Genomic DNA, 11877 nt, shown 5'->3' on the forward strand with positions numbered 1-11877 from the left:
TATGACTGAGTGTTCACACAAGCCTTGAGTGTTTGAGCATCATGTCATGTCACTCCTATAAGACAGTGTTTCACCATGCTCTTCTCTATTGCCCAGCTCTTAGGTTCTTTTTGTCCACTCTGCTGTGATGTCCTATGAACTTTCAGCATATGATGTGGGTGTCCTACTTAAGTCTGAGTGCTCAGTAGTGACTTGTACTAAATACCTCGATTAGCCTCAAGTCTCCATAGTAACTGCATTCACTACAAAGATAAGCTTCTTTGACTAAGGCTGAGGATAATACTAAACTATGGTAATAAACATTGATAGTTAAAAGGAAGTTTGGTAACAAATTCAGTAATACAGATAAAGTAGGGTTACCCCTAGTGCTTTTGATCTCCCCAAACATGGACTTTTGACCAGAGCAATGGCATTCCTCCTTTAGAGCAGGTCTCAGATCCAATTAGGAAATCAGTTGATTGGCCCCACCCCTAGCTAGCTGCAACACTCAGGAGGGTGGGCCTTACACCTTGCCAGGACAGTACACTAGCCCTGGTGGTGTGAAGGCAGGTAAATGGGTGAGTGGGCACCAAGGGCATGAGCCAATAGTGGAAGAGCTGGGTCTGCCTCTCACCTGAACAAAGCTGGAGAGATTGTGCTGGTGGCTCTGGCAGAGGAGAGCAGACAGACTGACCAATTCAGCTATAGTGCAGGTCCAGATTCAGAGTGTTGAGTCAGCCCATCCCAACTTCCACCCCACCTGTGACGGGCTAGAGCATGTCAAGGCCCTGCAGAACCAAAGCTGCAGCTTCTCCATGACACGGGGCAACAATAGGGATTTGGAGAGGAATCCTTGTGTGGCTCCAGTGTTGATAGTATAGCAGAAGGCAGTGGCCTTGACCTAGAATATGAATTCACTTATTGCAGTGAACATTTATGAGCAAAGCTATTTAGGTAAAGGATAGAGTGGGTGACACACAGTTACACATCACAGCTTTCACTGCAAGAGTTGGTATTTGTCTTTTGTCTCTAATTTGATTTTTATTTTTAAATTATTTTATTATTTTATTTATTTATTTATGTATTTATTTATTTATTTGCTTTCTTTCAGGAGATGGTTGTAAGGGCATAGGGCAGACAAAGGGATGGAGAGATGAAGGAGATTGCAGTGCATGATATGAAATTCATGAAGAATCAATTGAAAAGAAATCGGCTGATTACCCATAACAGCTGTGTCACTATTCCATGAGGAGGCACAGCTTGCCTGGCAAGCTATTACCATTGTACGCAGAGTCCAAAGCTGGAAAAGATAATCACCAACCTTTCCTTTCCCCACTGTCTGCAGAACAGCAGGAAGCTTTCAATGAAGCCCATCCAACATGGCTTATTTTCATTCCACCTCCAATGTGTGTAGAGTCTTCAGCAATACAATCTTACCATTAATATCATGGGGGCAGCCAAGGGCAGTGGTCACATTTCCTACACCAAGAAATGGCACATGACTAGGGTGAGAGGTGTGCTGGTTACCCTGATTGCATCATTCCATTTTATGTAAATGTGTTGGATTATCACACTGTACTCCCCGATACATATGGTAGGTAACAAATGTCTATTAAAAATAGAAATACTTTTTTAAGTGAAGTCCATGGGTAGACCTTGAAAGCATCATTGTCTACCAAAGAAACTACTTTGCTAAGACTACATGCAGTTTGACTCCATCACATACTGTAACAGCGGGATCTACAAACTCACAGTAGATTTGTGGTTCCTTGGGGCTGGGCTTGTGGGTAAGGGTCCTTTTGAAGAGATGGTTGTTTTTTTAAGATCTCCCAGTGCAGCAATTGTACTGATCTGTGAATATACTAAAAGTCGTAGAAACATGTGCACATAGATTCCATCTAAACAAAGCTATTGTGGTTCCATACACGTGATGGCAAAGTTTATATTAGGATACATGATGACTCTACTTATTCTCTCTCTACTGGTCTTCCCTCTCTCCAACTAGATAACAGCCTAGGAGTAGACGCTAGAAGCACCTCAATGTCCTGATCATCTCATTTTTTCTTTGGATTGCCTTTATCCACTATGTCTTCTTGACATTCTTCAGGTGGATATTTGGACCTATGAGGTCTTTTTGGAGTTTTATTCTTACCATTTAGTGGAACTGGCCAGCTCAGTCTGAATGTCAAAGGTTTTAAAGGAAAGGAAAAAAGAAAGCTGAGTGACATTAACAAATGATACTGCAGAGGTCCTCATCAGCAGCTACTCATTCTAGTTTGCATTTCCAGTCAGGCATTGCAGACATGCCACTGTTGCTCTATGCCTGTTTATGAGCTGTGACTGGCTGAGGCAGCCTCACCTCCCTCCCTCTATGGTGCTTAGGGAAGCCAGCACAATACTCTTGCTAGTTGGCCTGGAGTCAGTTCAGTATCTATAATTTCCTTCTTTTGTACTAATGTTTTCTCCACCCCCCGGGGGTGTTCAAAAGATCTGACAAGGAAGCTTCTGGCTGTCCACATTTCATTGTAAGAAGCCAAGGGCATGAGGGAAAAGCCTTTCCTATATTACAGGCTGGGGTTATAGACCCTCCTCTAAACTTGAAGAACACAGGAAGCTCCGGGGAGGCCATGGGACTTCCCAGCCATTGGTTTACTTTGACAGAAAATGAGAGACTTGCTCCACTGTCTCCAAAGCTCCTTTTAGAACAGGTATTCCCCAAACAGGCTCCATAATCTCCAAACACAAGCATCTCTAAAGGTTTGCAAACAAAAGCTGACAAACACAATGGAGTGCAGATGTGTTTATTGGTTAATGAAGTCTCATTTGGGTAGCTTTTTGCTGGGATATCAGCAATTGAAGCAGATTTGTGTTCTGAGATCAGCTCCCTCCAAGAGAATTAGCAAGCATGTGAATAGTGGGTTAAAGTGAGGGACTCCCAAAACATGAACCTGAGTGGTGTGCTGACAGGATGCCACATGGATATCTCCTCCAGGCCTGCCTGGGTGGTGGGAACTACCAGGTTACAACCACACAAACCTTCAGTCCAGTGTGGCCTGGGTAGTGTGTATTTTGTCAGAATATCCACAAAGATAACCCCTTAGGCATGGGCCTGGGCTGGGTACTGTGTCTGGGTCTTTCCACATAAACACTTTCTCCAGGTGGGCCTATATGGTGTGCTCTGTGAGGATACCCACACACAAATGCCTCCTTCAGCCCTGTCTGGGTGGTATATTCTGTCAGGGTACGCCCACACAGATGTTCCCTCCCAGCATGGACCTGGGTGGTGAATTCTATCAGGATATCCACACAGACACACACTTCAGTGTGGGCCCAGGTTGTATGCTATGTCAAAAGACTCCTACACAGACAACCTCTCCAGCATGGGCTTGGGAGGTATGCTGTGTCAGGATAGCCACACAGATGCTCTCTGTAGAATATGGGCCATGTGTGATACTATGTCAGAAGAGCCACAGGGATACCTCTCCAGTTTGGGCCTGATGGTATGCTGTATTAGAAGACTCCAACACAGGTATCCCTTCCAGTGCGGGCCCGTGTGTTGTTCAGATTCCCACACAGACACCCTCTCCAGCAGGGTGTACCCACACCATATGATACCCACACAGCTATGAAGAGACTTCCACAAGGCTGCCCAAGTACTTGGAGGGTGAGTATTACATAAGTACAGTCTTACTCTTTGCCTTAATCTTTCCTAAGGCAATTGCCTTCATTCTATTTTCAGTGTGCTTGCTGGCAATGTGGCATGGCCTCCTGGCAGTAGTTCAAGAAAATTTGAGATCATATTCCGAGAGGAAAAAGTACAACAGTTAGATGTGGCCAGTGTGTTGCTTCTATGAGTCACTGTCGTCACTTCCACACTAGTTAAAAGGGGGAACAGCTGGCTTGCTTGGCGAGGAGATGGGGTTCTGTGAAGCAGGTTCTTGAGTAGGTCTGGCCCATACTCTGCATATGAGGGGCCAAGGGAGCACTTCGGCAAAGGAGGACTTTCTCAAGACAAGAGCACCAGAAGAATAGCTTCCTTTCTCTCTGCACAGGTGCTTTTCTCTCCCATCCACACCCTCAACTAGAACCAAGCATCCCTCCTTCTTGGACCACATCATATCATTCTCTTCCCTCTCCTACACTGCTATGTTGATTGAGAATATTATCAATCCTCACTTGAGCATTATTTCACTTCCTTAAGAGGTCTCCCTACCCCACCCTTGCCTCTTCTCTTGCCTACCACACCCTCATTCTGTGTACAGCAGCGTCAAGTCTGAAAAGTGACTGTGACATGTCTTGTTCAGAATTCTTCAGTGGTTAGTGATAACATTTTAACTTCATCAAACAAGTTGAATTACAGTTGTCCCTAGCTGTTCTGTTAGCTTCATTGTTTACTAGTCTCCCTTCTCCTGTGGTTCAGGCAAAGTCACATGTCACAGCGTGCTTCCTTGTGGAATGCTTTCTGATTTGAGCACCTCACTCAGGCACCTTCTCCTTACTCTTCAGGCATCACCTACCAGCACCCTCTTGAGGTAGTTTTCTGATATCTCCTTGAGTTAGGTTTTACATTTCTAAAGTTAACATTGTTTGTATAATCACTGTTCCATCTACATACTTACAGCATAGCAATCATGAGATTAGATAGAGTTTTCATGGTGACCTTGAACATAATTACCTGAAACTATGACCATGGATTGGATTTCCCAATAACCAAACCAGATAATGGGCACTCCCAGAATGCCTAAAGAAGAGAAGGAAAAGGCATTCATGAAGTACCTGGAGTATATTAGTCTCCTCACTCAAATTTTTCATTAAAGCTTTCACATTTGGGTTGTGCATACAAGAAAAAGAAGACTAGACTGGATGGATCTAGTAGAATAATAAGAGTAATGAAGACTTCCTCTTCCTGTAAGTGGCCTGAGGTGACCTGTGAAGATGGTTTGCTATTCTCTCCACCCATAAAACCCCACGAAATCATGCAAGTCAAGAGGATCGAATTTTCGGGTTCACTTTAAGAACTGCCCAGGCCATCAATGGCATGCATATCCGAAAAGCCACCAAATACCTGAAAGATGTCACGTTGAAGAAGCAATGTGTGCCATTCCGGCGGTACATTGGTGGAGTAGGCAGGTGTGCCCAGGCCAAAGGCTGGACACAGGGTCCTTAGCCAAAAAAAGAGTGCTGAAGTGTTGCTGCATATGCTTAAAAACGCAGAGTGTAATGCTGAGCTTAAGGGTCTAGACATAGATTCTCTGGTCATTGAACACATCCAGGTGAACAAAGCACCTAAGATGCAGATTAACCCGTACATGAGCTCCCCCTGCCACATTAAGATGATCCTCATGGAAAAGGAGCAGATTATTCCAAAACCAGAAGAGGACGTTGCACAGAAGGAGAAGATATCCCAGAAGAAACTGAAGAAACAAAAACTTATGGCACAGGAATAAACTCGGCATAAAATAAATGCAGATAAAAGTAAAAAAAAAAAAAAAAATAAGTAATGAGAGCAGATAATTTTAACAAAAATTATACATGTTGAAAAAATAAGACAGAAAGTGCTCTTGTTTGTGTAGGAATTAAAGATGACATTGCTTAGGCATCTATCAGGTAAACTGGACTACAAATGTAGATGTCACACATATGAGCGGAATCCTGGAAGCATGAGCTGGGAAGACACTAGACACTGAGAGAATTTCTCAAATATACAAATCTTATGCAATGATTGTAGAAAAGTATTTATCAGTTCTCTTAAATATTCAAGAATGCAACTGTCACTTCCAATGGAGAAGGACAGAAAATAAGATTGGGAAAGCCACACAAAGGGAATTGTGAGGAGTTGTAAGAATGCATGGTGGAGCTAAGACCTCATCAGGGATATTGTGGGAGAATCTTACTGTAGATTTTGAACAAGGTGCATCTCTCCATGTTTACTGGATAGACATCTCTGGCTGTGACTTTGAGGTGGATGGAAGGTTTCTATTAAGGGATGGAGATGGTGAGGTCATTGAAAACTCATCTGCAATTGCAATATATTTTTTAAAACTATTATTATATTGTGTGGGTATGTGTGTATATCAGGGCCAGAGGACAGCCTTGTAAAGCCTGGGTTCTATTTTGACCTGGGTTCTAGGGATCAAACTCAGGCTGCCTGGCTTGTGTGTCAAGTAGATTTTCCAGAGCAGTCTAGCCAGTCTAATGTGGTTCATCTTGACTGTGAATCTGACAGAATCTAGAATCACCTAGATTTCCAAATTAGAATAACTGAGGTATAATGGGATAGCACCATCTCATGGACTGGGGCCCTGGTTTAACTAAAAGACAAGTGAGTTGAACACAAACATTCATGTCTCTCTACTTCTTGAATGTGACACAATGTGGTGAGTTGCCCCCAGCACCTGCCTCTATGCTCTTCCTCATGGAGGTAAACTACACCCACTAACTATAATATAACATAAAACTTCCTCAAGGTCCCTTTCTCAGGTATTTTGTCTGAGCATCAAGAAAAGTGACTAATACAACTTCATAGTATTCAAGGTGAGAAGCCGGTATTCCAACTTTAGTCTGAGATTTGGTGAGGCATGGACAAATGAAGGGAGAAAGTTTTGCAGCAAGAAAATGTGTCTGATCTTAGCAAAATGTCCATGCATTAAGTTAGGGGGTCATCCTCATTCTACAGGATCCCCATGCCATCACAGTTCCTCTGTGGCAGACATAGTGGGTTGCAAATCCAATAACCAAGATTTTTTCCACATAGCTTGTATCTCCTGTATGCTAAAAGTCTACTTTCCTCCTTGCCCATGCACTGGAAGAACAAGCATCAGTGTGAACCTAGACATTGACAAAGATGTTTCTAGACAAAGCTTCCCCCCCAACCCTTAAAAGAATTCTAGAGGAGCAAAACACTGTTTGGTCATGTTCCTGCAATAAGTATTACTTAATGCCTGGAAGCAGTGCAACCATCTGGAGATCATGAGGTGAAATACAGAAGGCAAAACTCAGTAGGTCAAGGACAGAAGATTGAAAGAAAAGAAATGGCCAAGGTCCTTCAAGGCATTGTTTGAACTATTCTAATACTGTGATAATGACATACAGCCAGGCATTGGCTATGTAAAAATAGTACAGAAACATATTTTAAAGTTCACTGTTGCTGCTTTTTTTCTTCCAAGTCTGGTCTTAGTGCCCTTTAGCCCCAAATAAACACACAGAGATGCTATATTAGTTATAAAACTATTGGCCAGTGGCTATGGCTTATTATTGGCTAGGTCTGTCTTAATTATTTACTCATTTCTATTAATCTAAGTATTTCCACGTGGTCTTATCTTACCAGAGAAAGGTCCAGACCTGTTATTCCTTCCTCTGCTACATAGCATCTCTTCTGACACCTCTCTGCCTACCTTTCCCAGAATTCTTGTTGCCTCCTAGTCCCGCCTATCTTCCTGTCTCTATTGTCCAAACAGTGTATTATTCATTAACTAATAAGAGAAACATATATACAGAAGGACGTACCCCATCAGTTCTTGCTACTCCAAAAGTTGTCAGTGAACCAACTGTGTTAATGCCTAGAACTTAAAACTAAAGAATCTTGATAATTATCCCACTGAATAGTGTGTGCATTTTTAACCAGATAACCAGCTCAAGCTAAAGCCACTTAGAATCGGGAGTCCTGTTTCTCCCAATACAATGTACTGCTCTGTGTGGAAGTAGAAATAATTCCCATTTCTTACACCTGGAAGCACTCTCTCATTACAATGTACTGCTCTGTGTGAAATAGAATTAATTCCTCTTTCATACCACCAGAAAGTACTCTCTTATTACAATGTACTTCTCTGTGTGTAATGGAATTATTGTACTTTATTTTGTTATTCTAGAGTATCTGACCACACTCTCTAAGCAAGACACTTAATGTTGTCACTTACAGTACAGTATACTCATAGTACTTTGGGAGCTAGGCATGGCAATTAGCCCTTACAGCCCCATGAATGTCTGAAGGGTAGACACCATCACCTGTCTACTTCTGCATTTCTCTTTTTACCCATCATTTAGCTTCACAGAAACTAAACATTCAAATGTCTATTGACTAAAGCAGTAAATATGAAAATATTTAGCCTTTACTTTGGCCAATGAACTTTTAGTAACTAGGCACAAAAGATTCTGAAGCTTGCTTTAGGCTACAGATGTTTCCTATTTGCCTGTGAAACCACCTTTGCAGGAGTGCTCTTCCTCAACAAATATGCCTGATGGATTTTGAGTGTTTTGTACAGGGGTCCACATCCCTGTGCTCTTCCTAAAACAACATTGCTTATTTGACACTGGAATAATGAAAGACATTTCAAGGTTGCTTCTTTCAAAGGCACCAGATCCAGCCCTCAAGGGACTGCTCTGGATATATAAGTGCTTAATTGAAAGCAATCGATGCCCCAGATCAATTCAGGATTTAGCACCAAACTCTGTTTGCTGAATAAGACCAGGAAGGAAATCCCTGGTCTCACAGAACTCACGAAAGGCCCCAAATGGAAGGCCCCTTCTAGCAGACTGCCTTCCTTAAAAGGGGCTGAGCCTACAGGAGCAAGGATGCAAGGATAAATATAGAAAATCGATTTAACTTTTTCACTTAACGAAAAGCATTGAAAGATTTAATGAAGTAGAAACTCTGTATTTAATACAGGTCATTCAAATAGAGGGAGCATACACAAACACACACATACACACACACTCACAGAGGGAGGGAGATAGAGGGAGAAAGGGCAGAGGAGAGAGAGAGAGAGAGAGAGAGAGAGAGAGAGAGAGAGAGAGAGAGAGAGAGAGAGAGAGAATCTAGTCATAACATGCATACCAAAATAGGAAACTTCATTTGGCTTACTATATTTCTCACAATTGACATTCCAACACTGAGTGAAGTCAAGACAGGAACTCAAGGCAGTTTAGCAGTGTGTAAAGGCTAACACACATGAACACACAGTCTCCTTCCCCATACACCCCTTTCTCAAGACCCACAAGGGAAGGATAAGTAGCTCCTATAGTAGTTCAACATGCTCTTATAAACAAAATCAAGAGTAGTAAAAACCGTAGATCTGAAAGTTTTCTACAACCTTTCTCTTTCATTTCTACTCTCAACAATTCATGTCCAGCGTCAGCAAGTTAACAGCTCCACTTTCAATCGAGTCCTCACACCAGCTGGATCCCACCTCACTGAGTTCTTACCATTCCATCTTTTCTTATCATGAATGGTCTTATTAATATCTGCACTTCTCACCCCTCTCTTGGGATCTAGGGCTTCTGATTCTTCTGCTTATGAGCTTCTTGGCCATGTATATCTTGTGCTACCATGTCTGGTTTAAGGGATGCTTGGGGTCAAACTCAGGGCATCATGCATAGCAGGAAGACACAATTAAGCTACATTCTGGGTTTTTCTCTTTCATTTCACCACCCATTCACTCTACTTTCTACTCAGCAGCCACAATTGCCATACTTCCTTCCTTAGTTGTCCAGTGGGACTAACATAGTATTTTAGTGCATGAAGACAAGTATGGGGCAGACTTGCTGTAGGCTGCAAGGAAATTTTTCTGCATCTGAGAGATTGTAAAGATGATTAGCCGAAGGTATTTTTGAACTCCTAAATCAGGGTATAGAAAATACTTTATACCCCGATTGCTGTCTGTGCTCCACTCACTGACCTGAGTGTTCAGGACTTGCCAATCAATCATGTTTCAAACTCCAGGACAGGAAACTGGTTGATTCCAACTTGAAAGCTCTTCTGAACATCTGAGTCTTGGACCTTCACTTCCTGTCAGTCTTACCTGAATATTCACATCGTCCAAGAAACATCATTAGCTCACTATCTTAGCTAAACTGTCTCTCCTCTGAGGGGAGGAACATTCTGGTTGTGTCTTCTCCTCTCATGTATGCATGCTTGCTGTCATGGTACAATACATTTATTAGAAAGGAAGTGTTGAGGGTACAGGGGTTTTGGTTGTTCCATTGTGTTTAGTTCCTAGACCAGCTCTCAGCATGGAGAAGAGAGGGTTTATCTTTACTTTCATAGCAATTATGTCTACCAAAAGTGTGGAGTGTGTTCAGAGCACAGAGAAAACCCAAATTCCCCTTTAACTTGGTGACAATGCACTTAAAAATAATAGTTGTCCAAGAACATGTTAAATTCACTCAAGACTGTAAAATTATACTTTAACAGGACTCACATCTATCTTTGTGGACTAAGCATAACCAATAAGTCAAGATATTTCTCAGGTACTTGATGAGTCATGAACAAAAGGAGATATCTCCAACTATTTTTAATTCATGTAAGACACATGGTCTTTTAATTAATAAGGCAAACTTTTAATAATACAAAATTAATAAGACAGAAATTTCATGGACTGTTTTGGACTGATGATACTAAATGTGTAAACTGAACAGGAATGGTGAGGCAGGGAAAAATCCTTCCCATTAACTGTGATACAAGCTTGGAGGATGACAGAACTGTACTTGCCTGGAGCTTTGGCTTTAGGCCAATGAGACAAATTTCTCCCTGGGAGAAGTCTGTACAGCTCAGGGTTCATCACACTCCCTTTGATCATCGAAAAGAACATGATGTCACCTCTTTCTACAGTCCCCTGAGCTCCAATTGTTCCTGTTCCTCCTCTTGCTCACTGTATCTACCACAGAGATGGAGTTGAGATGCAAGGACCTTCGTATGGGCACACAAGCATATACCTAGCCACTGGTATCTGGACTCCCTGCATTTTTGAATCAGCTTCCATAGACTCGGGGAAGAAAAACATAGGAAGCAGAATCAGGAAAGGGAAGGAAGGAATCTAAGTAGATTAACTGGTGTCCTCTATCCTGGAGTATGAGATATGGCACAGAACTGGTTCATCTAACAGGAAAGTAGGCGGCCTTGGCCATTGTCTGCTCAGTAGAGTAGGGGCTGTAGTACATCATCTCACTGGGAGAAGTTCTTATACCACATACTATTCTTCACTAACTAGAGACTGCAGCAACCAAGCTCACAGCACAGGTATGATGGTGTGCTCCTGTCATGTGAGAGGGACATGGAGTCACACTAGGAGTATTTTCTCATGTTTACCAATATCAAAGACTCATAGCTCACAATTGTAGCCATTTTTAATAACCCCAAGTACTATCTTGAAGTCCTGCTACTTGGCACAGGGCTATTCACAGTGGTCTTGAACATCATATGGCTGATGTCCTGGGGAAATTCTTCTAATGCAAGGCAACATGTCTGCAGTATCTGCAATCCCAGCTAGCACCTTCTCCTTGAAATGCTCTGAGTGATTTACAATGAGACATTTTAACAAGTCTCAGGTAACAGTGGAGGGGCCTAAGCAAATTGGTAGAAGATCTGATTTAAAGATGAGAAGAGATCATTTTATTACCAACTTTGAATAATAATTAAATGAAGCCATTTCAGCCATCCCTCAGAAATCCTATTTGCATTCTATATTTTATTCATTTATTTTTTATTTATGTCTTTGGAGAAATATGATCTTACACAGGGTTTTCCAACCTCATCATATTCATAGTTGATTGAGAAGCTAAAGGAATATAAAACAACCTCTATGGTAATGGTAGATGCCTTCACTAGTTGTATCTTGACCACATCTGATCATTCTAAGCCTTGACCTCATTTTCTTGCACACTAATGCACCAATGTTTTGTTGGATAGTGCTGCTACTGCCTAGGACTGGGCAGTGATCATTTCACTGTCTTGTCTTTGTTTCTGCTAATTAGTAAGAACTACTTTGGAGTTATAAGAACATGTTGTACAGCTTAACTTTAAGTTCCTGATATTGAGAGAGAAAGAGAGAAGTACAATTCATGCTAAGTAGGAAACATACCACTCATAGTTTCCTGCCTTTGTTTAGATTCTATAAGGGAACT

The 11877-nt window shown here is 41.9% G+C and overlaps 1 pseudogene; it reads left to right on the forward strand.

Moving 5' to 3' along the window:
* The first annotated feature begins 4914 nt into the window (after window positions 1-4914).
* On the forward strand, window positions 4915-5426 carry LOC127238267 (60S ribosomal protein L17-like; annotated as a pseudogene).
* The last annotated feature ends 6451 nt before the right edge of the window (window positions 5427-11877 follow it).

Source organism: Phodopus roborovskii, unplaced genomic scaffold (genome assembly GCF_943737965.1).
Source record: "Phodopus roborovskii unplaced genomic scaffold, PHOROB, whole genome shotgun sequence".
Classification (NCBI taxonomy): domain Eukaryota; kingdom Metazoa; phylum Chordata; class Mammalia; order Rodentia; family Cricetidae; genus Phodopus; species Phodopus roborovskii.